The 17,445-nt window shown below is 34.9% G+C and overlaps 1 protein-coding gene across 5 annotated transcripts in view; it reads left to right on the forward strand.

Annotated features, from left to right (window-relative positions):
• The window catches only part of LOC120637119, a 228,471-nt gene that overhangs the window by 86,721 nt on the left and 124,305 nt on the right, over window positions 1-17,445 (forward strand). Inside the window, exon 1 of one of the 5 annotated variants that reach the window (XM_039908777.1) lies at window positions 4,175-4,194. The exons of 2 other annotated variants lie outside the window; for them this stretch is intronic. The gene's annotated coding sequence lies outside the window, so the exon portion shown is untranslated. Of the gene's footprint in view, window positions 1-4,174; window positions 4,195-4,228; window positions 4,271-7,321; window positions 7,357-17,445 lie in introns of those variants that run through there. 2 more of the 5 variants (XM_039908775.1, XM_039908776.1) reach the window with 2 other exon arrangements.

Genomic DNA, 17,445 nt, shown 5'->3' on the forward strand with positions numbered 1-17,445 from the left:
ATTTAAGTTAACGTTTTAGCAAAAAGCAAATGTATTTTTGAACAAAGAAACAGTTTATAGGTAAAATATTATAGGCTCACTTTGTGTCGCATTGCAGGCTAAAACCTCTTCTTGTGCAGTAGGCGATAATAACATGGCCCATGTTTCAAAATCCTTTACGCATTTGCGACGCTTTTAGAATGTTTTAGTTCGTAATATTTATCCATTTATATAGCTATTCCTTTTTCTAGTAAAAATCTGCCTTGATAAAAGAAATGATAAAAGTGTTAGAGTCGCTACAAACAGACAGACTTGACGTTTCAAAAAGACAAGTAAGGCTAGATACGTGAAATAAATCAATTTGGATTAAAGATTATTTATGTGCACACACTTTCGAAGCATTCCATTGTAAACATCGATCATAACTTGGTAGTATTAGAAAAAAATATATCATTATATTAATATCATTAAATATATTGCATCAATAATAACATAAAACAAGACGTAAGTACATACAAAATAACAAGTTCGTATTCAGTTTAAGCTTATCACATATAGGTCCCGTAATTTCAAAACTTTAAATAGCTATATATATTTTCGCTTACGTCACATAACTCTACCGAGACCGATAGGGATCCGACGCGCCGTCTAGACCCGACAGTCCCGCTAGACTAGTCTTACGACCATTGCAATAGACGCCAGACGTATTTTACCTACTTCCCGATTCGTCTGCCAACAAATCTGATTTAAGAATGAGGGCTGAAGTAAGGCTCTCGATCGAAGTCGAGAGCTGGTTGCAATAGTGACAGCTTCTTACCACACAGTAAGTGCGCCGAGAATTTGCGGCATCTATATCGACACATTGAGTGCAGCGCCTTAGAGGCTGCCGCTTGCTATGTACTCGACACATATGTGCCACGTTGGATTCTCTGAAAATAGGATTCCCAAACGTTCGAAATCTACCAGAGATAATATTTTCTGTGGGTTTTCAAGATACGTCTAAATATATTTTTATGAACCATGTTAGCGAGATTTACTTAGTAGTGATCCAGGGTATTAAAAAATCGTTTAGTGAAGTGAATTAAATTAAGTTCCACTATTTTGGTATTAAGAACACCTGTGAGTGTATTTGCAACAAAATTTATAAGAACGAATGAATTACACCCACAAAAAGTAATCCGTTAGTCCGTCAAAACGTCAAGTGTACGATCTTAAACAGACTAGGTGCTAATTCGGTTCTATATTTAAATCTTAAAACAAATAAAATTAACTGGTCTAATAGGAGTCCTATGTCTACTTTTCGAGCTGTTAGTTTTGTTGGTTTACGTTTTATGTACTTCTGCTGGATTTAAAATAAATCACATATCATTTGGTGGTGTGGCATAATTTCGTAAACGCAGATCAATAGATTGTGTTTGTTAAGGCACGTTGATTAAAGACGGTAACTCGATGGGTCCCAAAAGTTGGAGTTTCGATTTAGTCTTTACAATTCCTCCTCGCATCCGAGAGTATGTCAAGCTATCACACATGTGTCCTGTCACACTGTCCGCAAACCCACACTGGGTAAGGAGTTTCTCTATATGTATCAAAGAGAAAAGTAATCCAAACCAAGGTCTGTTAAGGTATATGACCTAAATATACCTTATTTATTTATTTATTTAACTCTTTATTTGTACACCACAATGAAGTTAGAAAAAAAAAAACAATGGAAATACAAAGACAGAATACAAAAGGCGGCCTTATCGCTTAGTAGCGATCTCTGCCAGGCAACCTTTGGATTAGGACAAGATGAGAGAGAGCGGACAGGTGGTGTAAAATTAATATAAACGTACATTCCAATAGCTAAATACAAATACATAAACAAAATTGCACAAATAAACTAATATATACTCAATCATACATAAATACTTATGAACATATAGATAATAAAAATAAACATAATCAAGGTATAAGAGTACCTTGGTTTGTAAGCCAAGCTATCTTTTCATAGCTGTGATCATAATATGATTATGATCACTGCTATGAAAAGATGAATGTTCCAAATCACCTCATAGTGAACCAAATGGGGACAACTGCTAAAATTAAATATTAATGTTTCCTCTGCAACAGTTAGTTTAAAATGAATATAATAACTATTTCTGGAAAGAGGTAATTGTAGTAAAGCGGTTAACACACCGGCCTAAATTCTAGTTTGACCCATTTTCATTGTATATTAAAGGTGTCAGATGATTTTAAATGCATCGTTAACACGGTTTCTACGCGTGTAATGTTTTAAGTAGTATTTTTTTTATACTTTTATATCATTGACGGAGCAAGCAGATATCCCACCTGATGGTAAGTGGACAACTATCTTCTATGCTACAGAACAAAAATCGCAGGGCGTGCAAGGAACGTGTCCTACAAATTTCCGCCCTGTGTTCATCAACCTCAGGCGTGGTATTAAGCCTCATTCGCCTGTAATTACACCGACAGCCACGTCATGTTAGAACAATCAAATATTTTGTCTTCAAAACAATGAAACTTTATTTAATTTTCCACTGGCACACCCTAGAAAGCGATCTATGGACCCCAGGTATTATATTGTATATTTTATTGTATTTGATGCGAGATACAATTTACCAAAAGATGGTTGAATAACCAAAATGGAAAAAAAAATGTAATGATTGTTTGTTGTATAAAAATTAAGATAGGAAAACTAGGTTAAGGTTACAAAAAGGAATATTTAGGCCTAGGAAAGAAAATTATAAATGTTAAAAATTCGACCGCGTCAAAAACAAAATCAAAATTATATCAATTTTTGGCTTCATCCAAGATTTAAACTAATGTTATAATGCTAAAGTTTTAATCGATTCTTATTACTCTGATCTGAATTTTCTCTAGAGAAAATTTTATCTAGAGTCAAGAAAAAGGTTGGTAATATAATTTTAGTTTTCGGACTTATTGTTAAACAGTTATTCTTAAGTGATACTTAAGAAAACCCAGAACAATAATAATGAAAGCGTATGTCCCGATTATAGTCTTACTTACGAGTATTTCTCTGCTACAGCTGCCAAATTTTCACATTTGCTGCTATAAAATAAAATGATGTAAAATAATAAAATAGTATAATACCTATAGAAAACACAATAGATACACAATAATACATTGAGTGATATTAGTTACTTAATATTATTTAAAAAAAAAAAACTATCCATTATCAAACCTTGTTTGAAACTTTGGACCGCCCAGCATTGGGGCCGCCGGTGGGTTATGCTCTACAACTGTTTCTTATGTGCAAGGAGGCAGGTTCCAAAGGTTTTCGGTGGGAATTTATATAAGTAGTATATATTGATAGGACCAAGTTCGTCTGATCAGATGGCGTCATCAATCCTGACGCCATCTGATCAGACCAACTCCATGGATGCTAGTAAATATTTAAAAATAGATAGCGAATGTTGAACCAAAAATACTCGTAAAAGCAGACCAAATAAAAGCTGAAAAATAAGCTAAAAGCTAAAAGGTAGAAGTTAAAATGGTCTGCCATAATCCTTTTTCCATGTTTTTCATTCAAACCCACAAAACAAACTTATTTAACACAATTAAGTAAAAATAACTATGACTATATCGTAAACCGCGTCACACTCGGTATCTGCAATGTTAAGTGTGTACAATTTGTGGTCGTTGTACTCCAAGAGCTGGTGGTAAATATATTGGTTTGCTTGTGAAAAAAAAAATCAGTGTTAACTGAGTTTTACAATAAGTCTGGCCAGTCTGTGATGTGTTCACGATTTAGAAACATGATGTGAAATTTCAAAGCTGCTCAGAATATTGTCTAACGTTTCTCTTAGAAATATACTAAAATAATCAGTTAAAATATATCTATTACAATCTGTCAGAAACGCTTGTTTATTTGTTTTTATATTTAATAAAATGAAAGGAGAACTTCACAACTTTTCGCTATATTTTAAGTTTCGCCTTATTAATCATTTATGAATCTTTTGTGAGATTTTTGTTTTTAAATTGAAAACATTCATCGCGAACTCTCCTCTGTTTCACTACTCAGGGGATATAAAGAACCTTAAACTTTTAGCTTTCAAGCATCCCTCAAAAATGTATACGAGCTCTCGGCCCATTGTAGATACGAGTCGAGTATTCATTAGATCATCCGTGCTGTAACCTCGACGACACGTTAGTTTGTCTCTAATAGTGTTAAAGTGGTGGTATTTGCTAACAAAGGTGAGGATACGTAAATATTTGTTCACGTCGTAATACAGTGTGTTGATTGGATTGCATTTAGGAACTTCCAATTTTGGTAAGCAATCAAAATTAATGAATCTAAGAGTGGTTATATATAAATAAAGTTACCCAAAAGTTTCGTCCGCTTTTGTATTATTGACTATAATTAGTCAAAATAATACAAAAGCGGACGAATCTATCAGTCGTGACAAGAAATGAGGAAATCATTTAAGAATTATATACGAAAGTATTTAATAAAATGTCTAACCTATTCTTTATCAATTTTTGATTCAGCGTGTAGGAACTGTTTTTTTATCAGTTCTGATTTTAAATAACTTGTCAAAACAATTTGTCTATAGTAAATTTTCTGATTTTTAAATTTACTATAGACATTGAGTTTAATATCTACGTCGAATCGGGATTATTTCGTTGTTTTTATACAAATGTTAAACATACAGAGTAACAGAAAACTAGCAAAAATCTAGTTTTGTTCTTTTATGATACAAAAACGCTCAGATACTTATTGTAAATTAAAGTAAGCTAGATACAGTCGAGGGTAACTGCAGTTTAAATGACATAACTATTGCCTATATTCATGTAAATTGCCACATTGTGCAGCTAAACTGACTTCCTTCTAATTAAATTATTATCTTATTTCAAAGCTTGATCTCTTACTAAGGTATAAGAATACGTTCAGTTTCACGTACAGGCAGATTTAAAGTAATTGTAACGTAATATTGATATGCGAATTTGCAAGAAAGTTAGGCGGAAGAGTTTCTAAAGAAACTTCGAGTGTTATCGGTTTGTTAAATTTCATACTCACGACTGAGGATATAATATACGAGTATATAGCGATTTCGCTTGATATCTTTGACCTAACGCCAGAGATCAGCATTTTTGTTGTACCTACATATATAAAAGAACATATCTCTCATACTCATATTATTCATTTAATGAAACTTTGGCGGTTGCGTTACATAATGAACACAAAAATTGCACAGTGAAATTTATTTTTTTAATGTTTGTTACATGCAGATTTTCCAAAATGCGCTCTTCGCACGTTTCGCTCCGACACTGAGTCATCCTTAAGATATTTTCACTAAACCATCGCTAACAATAATTTATGTTTGCAGAATTGCCTTGTTTTCTGGGATTATAGCGAACTAGCTATGGCCTGCATTCTTCGTCCGCGTTAATTTTGGCTTATAACAAATCTCGTGGGAACCGTTTGTTTTCCTCGAATAAAAAATGGTCTTTGTTACTGTACGTCCTCTCAACTAAATCAATTCCAAAAATCACGTTGATCGGTTGCTTATTTAAGGCGTGTAGGAATGACAAGCAAACAAAGAAAAAATAACACTTACGCATTTATAATATTAGTTAGGATTAAGCTTAAGGTTCATTGTTATGGTAACTATAAATATAATGGAAAAGCTACTTTATTTTTCCACATCTCTACCATCTGTTAAATTCATCGTGGAATATATTTTATCGTAGCTCTGAAGTAAGTCAAGTTCATAATAATTGTCGTTCAATGTCAGTGCTGGGACGCGTCTGCGAAGAGGGCCGCACTTTCCCAGGCTCCCAGCTGCATCCGAGGGGGGGCCTGACGTCACTATTGAGGATTTCCTTTATATTAAGCACCATGACGCGAAAAAAACTACTACGTAGGTACGGTCACATATAACGAACTGTTCAGCTGGTGGTTTTCCCGAAGTCAGTTACTTGCTTATCAAATATATACATCTATAAAAAATATATAAGTTTATCGTCTATTACGGCCTATTGGCGTAGTGGGCAGCGACCGCGCTTTCTGAGTCCCACAACTGGAAAATGTGTGATGGATATGGATGCTTTTCAGTGTAAGTATTTATGTATATTATTCATAAAAAATATTCATTTAAAAAATATTTATTCATTCAGTCATTTTTGTATTCATAACACAAGCTACGCTTACTTTGTAGCTAGATGGCGATGTGTGTATTGTCATAGTATATTTATCAAATTTTCGGTCGGTGTCTTGGTCTGTTTGCCTGTATGTCTATTCGTTCCAAATAATTAAGGCAGCTACAGAGAGTAATAGCCTACTTTCTATTTACCTGAAGGGATGAAATGGGGTTTGTAATACTACATTCTTTATATTCTTATATTTATATTTATTTCATTATGATTGTTTGTTGTTCTCCGTTAAGATTTTGCTCTAAAAAGGTGAAACGGGGTAAGAAAATGTGCTATGTTGGTACGTTGAGCAGTCAAGTCTGCTTGTTCTTTTGCAACATCAACAATTTACAATTTAACATTAATTTTTATATCTTGTGAGAGATGAAAACAGAGTCGGATGCTTCCAAGCAACCTTTTAACTGGAACTGGTGTTCGAATCCTTATGCTTCTCCTCTCTTTAATAAATAATGTCCCATGTCAACAGTAGTAACGGAGACCGAAGTCCTATCGTGGTTTTCGAAGCACATCTAAAACATAGAATACAAGCTGATGTCAGTTATACAAAAACCATAAAGTATCCTACCTCTGTCTTCAGGCTACTACTATAACTTAAAGTAGATTGTTCAAATTACAGTTAAATAAAACATGCCTTGAATTTCTTTATATAAGGATTATAATTCCGAAACAAAGATAAATAATTTTGATAGAAGCGATGGTAGTAAACCCCCCCAGGTCTCAATTGTAGGTTTCCTGTCATTCACAGACCAAAAAGTCGTCGGTCTTATTGTACCAAATAATATCCCCTGTAATAGAAATAAATATAATATATATCCATCACTCTCGATATGCGATTTCACTTGAAATCGCACTTGCACGTAGGTACTTACATAAACTCTTAAATTCAACTTTCTCCAGTTAAAAATCCAATCATCAAAATCGATTTAGGTATGTCACGCTTACTCATCGTTGTTTTGATTGTTTGACCGTCTACTAACATAGACACTGTCCACTAACATGACAAAATTTTTACTTTCATAGATCATTAAAATAATCATTTATCAATTTAGTTTAACGGGTTTTATGGTAAATAAAGTAAAGATGTATCTAACTATTACAGACCAACTATGTCCAGAAGCCTGACCCCAGGCGCAGGTCTCTTCTGTTATCGAGAGAGAGAGAGATTTTTAAGCTTTTACTTTTAAAAGCGGAGTATTATTAGCCGTAAGTATAAATAGTGTGTAAGACGTCAGCCTCTATTTGGGGTGACTGAATTCGATTCCCGGCACGAACCTCAAATTTTTCAAAGCTATGTTCGTAAAAAATTCTACCAATCCACATTTTGCCAGAATGGTGGAATATACCGGCCTAATCTTTCTCCTTTTGGGAGGACACCCGAATAGTGGGTTGATAATACTGCGAGACATAGGTTCAATCGCTAAATCTGGCTTACGTACAATGTAATGAAAAATAACATATTAAAACTAGAGTCTCTAGGGCAGTTAAAAACCACAGGTTACAATTACAACAATATATTATCTTGTATTCCCACTTTATTATTCATTCAATTGAATCGTTTATCATAAACAGAACTCGTTTCATATCAACTTTTATCCAACCACGGTCCTGTTCTATTTCCTTTGTGAGCTAGTTTTTGCTGTATTCCATTACCGTCGATATTACGGTAAAACATAAATAAAAACCAATGTTGCCCGCTGATCTCATTGCAATTGTAATTGAAGCATCGGAACGAGCATTCATATAGCAAATAGGTACTAACCCGACCACTTTGTTTGGTTTGCGTATTTGTGGTGTGTACAACCGCTGTCGGACTAAGCGAACTAACAGCTATAATAGTTCTATTATTAGAACCGTTGAACCTACTCATTCGATGGCGATGGCCAATCACATATACTTTCTGAATAAAATTTACCCAGACTTCGGGGATACCAATTTGTACTATATCCAAACAAAAAGGGCTTTCTGAACTTCTGACAACCCATCAGGGATATGCCATTAACCATTTATGTGTCCAATTAAAAAAAAGTGAAAACCACACGCTGGCTCAGTGCGGATTGGTGGATCCATTCACCTTTAAGGCATGCAGGTTTCCTCAAGATGTTTTCCTTCACCGTTGAAGTAAGTGATATTTTAATTACTTACAACGCACATAACTTAGAAAAGTTATAGGTGCGAGCTGGGAATCGAACTTGGCCCCCCAAAAGTGAAGTCGAGCTCCAACCTAATGGGCTATCACCGGTTTAAGAGAAGACCGAAGACATAATTAAAATGGCGTGATGTAGTTTTACTGTCGTTGCATCTTGTGATCCAAGTTGTTAGCACCGTTTTACTGATGGCGCGATGTGACGTGAGGTAACATCGACAGTAGTTTAAGTTTATTCCTACTTCAGTTAAAGCTTTACAATCAATGGCGATAGATATATATGTTTAAGGAGTAAAATCTAGTATATGAGTAATTTTAGTTGTTAACTATTCCTATTTTGGAATTTTAAATGACAAAGCTGACGTCATGAATTTTACAATTCAAATGTCAGAGAGAAGCAAGGCCCTGGTTCCAATGTTGACCGTTAACAGGGCCATTAGAATGGATTTAGAAAGCACATAGCTCTGACAGAGCTGGTTATCAGTCAAGTGTCAACGTAAGTATTTTTCGAAATACTAAATGCTGTGACTAAATATGCCCCTGACTCTCAAGGCCTTATAAATACGGATAATTTCAAACAAGTTCATACAAATTTCTTACAAACATGCAATTTTCTTTTCTTTTCTTCTCCGTCCCGACTAGGCATTTACGAAGCCCTGACTACGTATTTCTTCAACTTTTACATACACCTTTTATTATATCACATATTGTTTGGTACATTCTATAGACTCTATATTATTTGACCATACCATTTTAAATGAATATGCTTACACAAAATATGTTACTTTTTATATTTTTCCTTTGATTTCGAAAGAAGTAAAGAAAGTATTCTTAAGTGCACATCAAGAAAAACATACAACAACGAGATAAAACTCCACATTGAATATAAGTTGTTTAGTTGGTTTCCTTATCGCTAAAAAACTATCTCTGTCAGGCAACCAAATTGCACAGGTAACTCTCTCTGTTATCTGTTTAATATATACACTTAAACAGACATACACATATTATTACATAATATTACATAATATATAAGTATCAACACACAATACAAAGAGGAGGAGTGATTTTGGTACTTATTTTTTACCCATTGCTCTACTATCAAATGAAGTTTAAATAACCAAATAGATAGCTGTAATTAACAAATTCTAATGTTTAAACATGAGAGAGCATCCATTTAATTGTGTAGAAACATTGCACAACATTAACTTACGTTGTGCCTATTTATACACGAACGTTAAATTTGAGGTCGAAACGTCCATAACTCTGATGAATAACCATTGGATTGGCTATTCCAAAACTGTTGTATTTGCATTTTAGTAATTTAATTAAACACTGATCGGGAACCATTTACTATGAGTCCCAATAACGGATTATAACTTATCTACTTACTGTTTAATAGCAAGGTCTAAGTTACATACGGCTTGTAATTTTAGCGTTTCCATAAGATGACGTGAGGAAACCATACAATAAGTTAGTCAGGGTACTTTAAAGCTCTTTGTATTTGCTTTCCAGCAATTAAAATGAACAGTGATGAGAAACCATTTATAATGAGTCCCAACTATCGGATTATAACTAATCTACTGTTTTAGAGCAAAGTCTGAGTAAAATATAATGCTTAGAATTTTAGCGTACTATGATGTGTGGAAACTATACAATTTATTCGGTAGGTACTTTTATATGAAGCATACCAATCTAAAGCGATAAAATGTCTACATTATATATTAAAACTATGGATCGTAGTCCAACTTCATCGAAAGAGAATGTATCATGGAAATAAATCCCAAGTAAAACAATTTCATTCCTAGGCAAAGCATTTCAGCAGTAACTTTGTTTTCACTTCACATCACTCAATTATGGCAAGTGCTAATTTTGACTCATTTAAAAATAACTTAACATTTAATTCGAAACAGATATGTCATTTCTGATGGAGAGCAACAGAGGGGAAAAAAATGTTTTTAGCTAACTTAGTAAAAGAAAAACTTAGCGTTTAAACGAAAACAGAAACATGTTATTACTACGATGAAGACCAACAGAGAAGACCAACAAGCTTATAAAACTACAAAGCTGGGGCCTCAAAGCGTTCCATGATACAGAAAATAAGTAGACATTTGTCGTAATGTGCAAAAAAATACTGCAAAATAAAACGGTCTATTGTCACAATAGTCTCAAACTCGAGATATCTTCAGTGTATATTCTATTCTTTGCCGGATTCTGACGGAGCGGAATGACAGCTCTCAGCTGTAACATTGAGAATGCTCGAAACATCCATGAGATTGCTGTCGTCTTTGAAGAGTCCTAGAGATATATATGCGGCTTGAAACGCTACTCGCAAGAAAGGAAAGGGTAGACAAACGTATTTTCACACTTCAATAAAATAACACTTAAACACTTAATAATTTCTTTTGACATATTTGGCTAATTTTCGTATGAATATTTAATATAAATACATAAAAACGAATGGGAGAACACACACACACATATCTGTGCCAAAGTCCATCTTTATTTGCTTTTGAATTTAAAACTTACGTCCTAACAAGTGTTTTGATTTACAGAGAATTAAAGGTTATAATATAATAGGTATGGTCGTCTTATTTAAGAGAACTGATTACCTACAGTATTTCGAAAAATTTTGAAGGTACTGTTCGTCGATATCCACACACAACTTTTTTATGTAGCCCGATTTTACCTTTTATTAAACTGCTTATTTTAATAATTCTTGGTTTAAATCTGACCATTATTCTTTTTTTTGATCACCTCCGGACAGGGGTCTATCTTGGTTGTTCGTTGAGCCTCCCATAAAAATCCTGGAGACTCCTATTAGATCCCGATGTCCCCCAATATATCCTACCGAACGGATTTTAGTGCGTGGAAGTTCTACATAACCCGATCAGAAAATCGGCTCTTTTTTAGAAGATTTCCATCCCGTTAACAAAAAATTTTCACAAGAGGGCGGTTAGGTTTTTAAACTCTTCTTTTCGTTTAATAGTTATGCAAATTAATATATTTCCCTTAGTGACAAGATTAAAGCAGGTATAAAATATTATGTAGTATCCTCTATTCTCTTCCCGTGTCAACAACCCTATGGAAGCCAATGTACTTGAACAGCGCTTGCATAACAACTAGGTATATTGAGAGTCTCGAACATTGTATCGCACATTTATTTCTATCTGATGTAAAACTTATACATTGGTATAAATATACACCTCAATTCATTAGAATACATCTTGAATACCCATTAAAACATTATGTACTTATCTTATATCTTCGAGCATCGATAAAGTTAAAAACAAGTAGTAAACTGTACCTTCAGCCTAAAAGTTACCTTTATGGCTACTTCCGAAAAAAAATCGAAATTGAAAATTCATTTATTTCAAGTAGGCCCAGTTTATGAGGTCTTTTAAAACGTCAAGTCAGTCTGTTTGTTGTGACTCTACCACCGATTCGAAAGGCCATCTGAGTCTACCACTGAGAAGAGCCGGCAAGAAACTCAGCCGCTTGCTCTTTTACAACATCCTTTTACAGATTACAATGAAAAAAGATAAGAGTGGAGCCTGCTTCCAAGCAACCTTGTCGTTTAGAAACTCATCAATCTTATAATAACCATGATTTATTAAATGTGTTTTAAACTTGTGAAAGGCAGGTCCAAAATTACCTTGGGAATCAGATTATAAAAGCATATACTCAAACCCAGAAATGACTTCCGTCCCACCCACGGGATGGAGGTAGCCATACAGCTTTTTAACCAAAAAAAGGCTCTACAAGGTAATTTGGAAAGGGGAGTATTAGGGTTCCACCTATTAAAAGTATCATAAGTATATAAGATTTAGGGAAATTATTTTAATTATCAAATCAAAGAAATGACAACCTCAATAAAAATTGACAACCTTAACTGCAAGGACTTGACATCAAATTTGCACGCACGTGAATGTGAATGTGTGTGTATAATTGTTTTATACAATCTAGGTTACTTTAATTGTAAGAACTGTACAGTTTTTTTCTTTTTAAAAATATTTATCGCTGAAATAAATTGTGGAACAAAAGGTTGTCATTATAATAATAATGTAAAACCCAATCGGCCCCCTATCGAACCCCCTTCCCACTAGCCTTGGATACAGTTCAAGAGCGCCCTAGACGAATTATCTACGATTTATTATTCAATTAATTGTCTTTAAAGTAACTCGATCCCTCCAAAGTGTTAATTACCCTACTGACAAATGTGTGCCGTGCCGCTTATTTAGCGTTCCGGTACGATGTTTCGTAGAAACGATTAGGGATATAGGTTTAATATAACTGCAATACTCCCTAACAGGTTAGCATGTTTTCATCTTAGAATACATCATCACTTACCAACGAGTGAGATTGCAGTCAAGGGTAAGCTTGTATAGGAACAAAAAAAAATTAGTTAATCTAGGGGTACAATAATTTTATTTATTATTTTAATCAGATAAATATAGTGTAAATTGGACAAAATATTATAAAGATAAGTTTCAATCACGTCGGAAATCAGTGTCTTCTAAACAGAGTCATACAGGTGTCTTGTACACTCAGTTATTAGTAAATATAGTTTGAAAGTTATCAACGATGATCTTCCTCTAAAACGTGCCGGTTTACATAGCGGTTGAGCGCAGGGCAGGTACGACGCGACAAAAGCACTCGTATACTCATATGAAATCAGAAATCTAACCAGCAGGCAAAGTCGCGGCCATCCGCTAGTCTATACTAAAACTATCATCATCATCATCATGATGTCAACCAATCGACGTCCACTGCTGGAGATAGGTCTTTTGTAGGGAGTTCCACAATACACGGTCCTGCTGCGGCTTGCCTCCAACGGCTCCCAGCGATGTCATCTGTCCACCTCGTTGGGGGCCGACCTACGCTGCGTTTACCGGTGCGGGGTCGCCATTCCAGCACCTTAAGACCCCAACGTCCAACGGTTCTCAGAGCTATGTGCCCTGCTCATTACCAGTGGCGTTCCTAGGGTTTTGAATTTGAGCAAGCCCAGTTACCTAAGGGAAAAATTTAACTCATCATGATCTCTAAGTCACCATTCTTGTGTGCTAAATATCAACAAATCTTTGAAAAACACTACGGTTAGGGTCAGCACGCGAATTATGATAAAGAAGTTTCTATGCAATGTTTGCCAAAACTAAAAAGTAATCATAGTAATCCCAAGTGTTTCTTTGAGTTCTGCTCTCTTTAATTCTTATGATGCCTGGTAATTTATGTCGTAACCAGCCGCGTTCCAACCATTCTTTTCATTAGAAACAAAATATGCAAAAATTTACCTATTGTTCGCCAATTATTTTTTGATTTCGTCACAGAAACAATTTGCACACAAATTGAGCTCATTTTTAACAATATTTACTATAATTTGTAAAAAATCAAACCAGTAAAAAGCACTATTCAACTCAAAAAAACAATAATAAATTCCTAACTAGTTTCTAATCAATAATAATGAATCTGTCAAGTGTCAACTAGTTGTAACGCAAACAATAACACGCGTGAAGTTGTTTCAATTCGCTCGTCACTAACTTCAACTCGCAATCTGGCATTTGATCTCCATACTAAATTATTAAATAATCTAGATTGTCTCTGCTAAATAAAAGTCCCATATAAGCAAATGAGTGTAAGCGAGACAAAGCGGGGCCTCCGATCGCGTACGAAGACACGCGAAGAGCGCGATAGTGACAGTTCGGCGCGGCGCCGCGCCTTTCGGCTGGTTGCTACCACAGAGTCTACCTGCCAGAGTAACGTAGTGCTTGCAGTAAAGTAGACAAAGAGTCAATGTTTTAACATTATTAAGCAAAAGTTAAAACATTGTATTTATATCCTCATTGCTATCAAGTTTAAATTATTTTGTTAATTTAATTTCGGAATAGTCGAGAAATATTTAAAAGAGATATTTATTGTAACGCAAGCCCGGCTTTTCGGCTTGTATGGTAGTACCGCCACTGCTCATTACCACTTCAGCTTCGCGACTCTAAAACTAAAACTATATATATATGAAAGGACAGGTTTGTGTCTCGCCAGAACGCCTGAACAAATCTGGATGAAATTTAGCACAGAGATAGATTATAGTCTGGAATATCACATGGGCTACTTATTTCCCGGAAAAAGGTACGGTTCATGTTAGATATAATTGTTTTTGTTTTTACGAAGTACCAACATGTTTTATTGCATAGTGAAGGTAGTTCAGGGGCTAGAGAATAACGTAGGTACACATTAAAATTTCCACACGAACAAAGTCGTTTGCAACAATTAGTATTAGGTAAAATAGAACACCCCCACTTTTTTTAAAGTCCTTCAAGATTCATACCTAACTCACTCACTACTACACCGATAGTAATATAATTGTAGTAATAAATATTCCCTCTGTGTTACTCGATCGTATACTGAAATGTAACTTGAAGCTTGGCAGTGTGCCAGGGGGTTTCCTGGCGCGGAGTCAGGACATTTTGATACCACTCGCTCTATCTACCGGCGAGAATCTACTTCAATTAAATCGATTTTCATGGATTTCGCGGAAGCTTTCTGTTTGAAGTGAATTTTAGTTGCGCTTTTACGCGAGTAGATTGAGTGAACACTTGTCTATATTCCAACATTTATTGATAGATAAAATCGTTTATTGGTAACCGTCATATTAAAATTTTCTTATAGATCCTCAATTTATTTGTTGACTGCTCTGACCTATTGCCATCCTTTTGATCAGGGAACATTTAGAGTTGCGTTTCTTTTACTACGTTTAGGATTTTAGTACTAACGCTTCGACAATTTGAGTGCCCGGACAATCCCATTGTAACTTTCACATTAACATTTTTATGCATCTACAATGTGTTATAAAAAAACTGCACGCTATTAATACTTATAAAATTTTGCAGAAAATAAGCAAACATTGATAATGCACATATTATTATGTTTGTAAAGAATGACTAACAGTGGTTGCCATCTGCGTTTGTGCTTTGCGCGTAAAATTGTCAAGCGAAAAATAAATTTGGTACTAGAAGTTTCTATAAACGAAACAGCTATTTTCGTTGTTAGTAGAACAAAGTGGAATCGCTGAGCGAGTCTCCATTAGTTTTTATTGGGAGTTAGTGACCGTCCGCGACGACTTGCGCCGACTTCTCGACTTCAACTTTGAAACAACGTCCTCGTAACAAGCCTTCGGGAAACTTTGTATTTGAAAACATTATTTATTCACGAAGGTTTTTATAAATAACTGGTTAAATAATGTTATAGTTAAATGTATTAACTACACTATTATAAACTATTTTTAAAGTTTAGCCTGTTGGATCTTTCTTCAACCTCACACAGTTATCAGACAAGTTGTTTTTACATAAAAGGTCATTACTTTACTAAAATAAGCAATAAAAACGATACAAAATATACCTATTGCAAAAGATCAGATATGTTAAGATCAGGTATGCGTACACAGTTGCAGTTCGAACCGAAAGGAATATCGATACAAAATTTAAAAAATGGAATAAATTTAAACACAGCTGAAAATAAAATCAGAAAAAATAAAACAATCTACAAAGTACACAGGATAGAATTCGTACACTGCAGATTATGCGTATAATTTTGGAGACAATTGTTGTAATCTGCCAACGACTGATGATTAAAAAGTAAATATGAATACTTCCAGGACATATGTATGTACTCCCCTAATAAATATCACACGCTCAGGCGTAGCATTTAGCAAGATTACCATTTGGACGGTACCTCACTTAGCCGTCGATAATCCTTATCAATGTGCCCGGAGCTGCCGTCAAACTGCCTAATGTAGTCACTGACTCCATCCTAAACCTTCGCAGGTACATCTAAAGCCGTTTAATGACAATGTTCTACGTTCATTAAGTGTACGATACGAGCGTATTTTGTCACATGTCAGTGAGATGCTAATTTGTTCTCGGCATCCAATATAGGCCCGGCTGTGTCCCGTATGCTTTCACGTGCAGAGATAAACTGAGTCGTTTATTTATGCTGAATATTTATACTTTCTAATAATACGTTCGGATATCTTTGGGTGGATTTTATATAAAACACAGGCAGTGAATTTACCGCCTGGGCTTATTTGGCAGTTTTAGGGTACGGTCAAGCAGATGCATTTCGACCCATTAAGATCGTTTGTCCTTGCGCCCTTAATCCTCTTCCTAAATTACTTAAAAGCTCAGGGATCTGTGGGCTCTGTGAAAAATAAATGAGTTCCCAGCGTAGATTATATTTTGTTTTCATCCGCATCTGTTTATAACTTACACGATTTGCTTATTGATTTGCCTCCATAAACTGTTCAGACCATTTCCTGACAACTATAGATTGCAACTATAGATGTGTGCAGGCAAAAGCAAGACAGGTGGGCAAAAAGAGTTACAGAATGGTATCCGAGAGAAGGGAAGCGATCTAGAGGACGGCAGAGAATTAGGTGGAGCGATGATTTTGTCAAAATGATGGGAGCAACATGGCAAAGACTGGCGCGTGATAGAGATGCATGGAAAGAAATGGAGGAGGCCTTCGTCCAAAGGGCGTACTGAACTGCGAAACTGTCAAATATAAATAATATGTTAAGAAAAATAGTCATAAGGAAGATTGTGTTTTAAATAATAGTTTGAATATTTATGTTTTTTTTTTGTTAACAATCATGCTTTTTTTTCAGTAATAAAGGGCTTTATTATTATTATTATTATAGATTGCAGATTCAGGCCTTAGGAACATAAAATAGGTGGTCTAAAAGACGTTATTTTTGAAATTGCGTCATGATAAACACGTTTTTGGACTTATGTAATGCGTTTTAAATCGACACTAATATTGAAATACGCCTAATCAGAACAAAAACTAGGGAGCGGACAGTAAAAACTTATTTGTATAATTCGCTGCGGAGGCGATATTCTAAACTCTGTTCATTAACTCTGTACAGTTCGGACGTGTTTATAACATCATCACATCTCTGTGTGATGCTAATTTCTAGCAATACAGTCCCGACCCTAAATACGCTTTACGGACAAAATTAAAACTGCACCGTTTGCTTATGCAAATTCTTTATATAAGTTGCAATGTAAACGTTTGGGAAACTAGGTCTTGCGCGGATATTTGACGCCACTTGACTTTCACACAAATGCACAAAGCTTTTGAATGTTCATTCTGCCTTTTGC

Source organism: Pararge aegeria, chromosome 3 (genome assembly GCF_905163445.1).
Source record: "Pararge aegeria chromosome 3, ilParAegt1.1, whole genome shotgun sequence".
Classification (NCBI taxonomy): Eukaryota; Metazoa; Arthropoda; class Insecta; order Lepidoptera; family Nymphalidae; genus Pararge; species Pararge aegeria.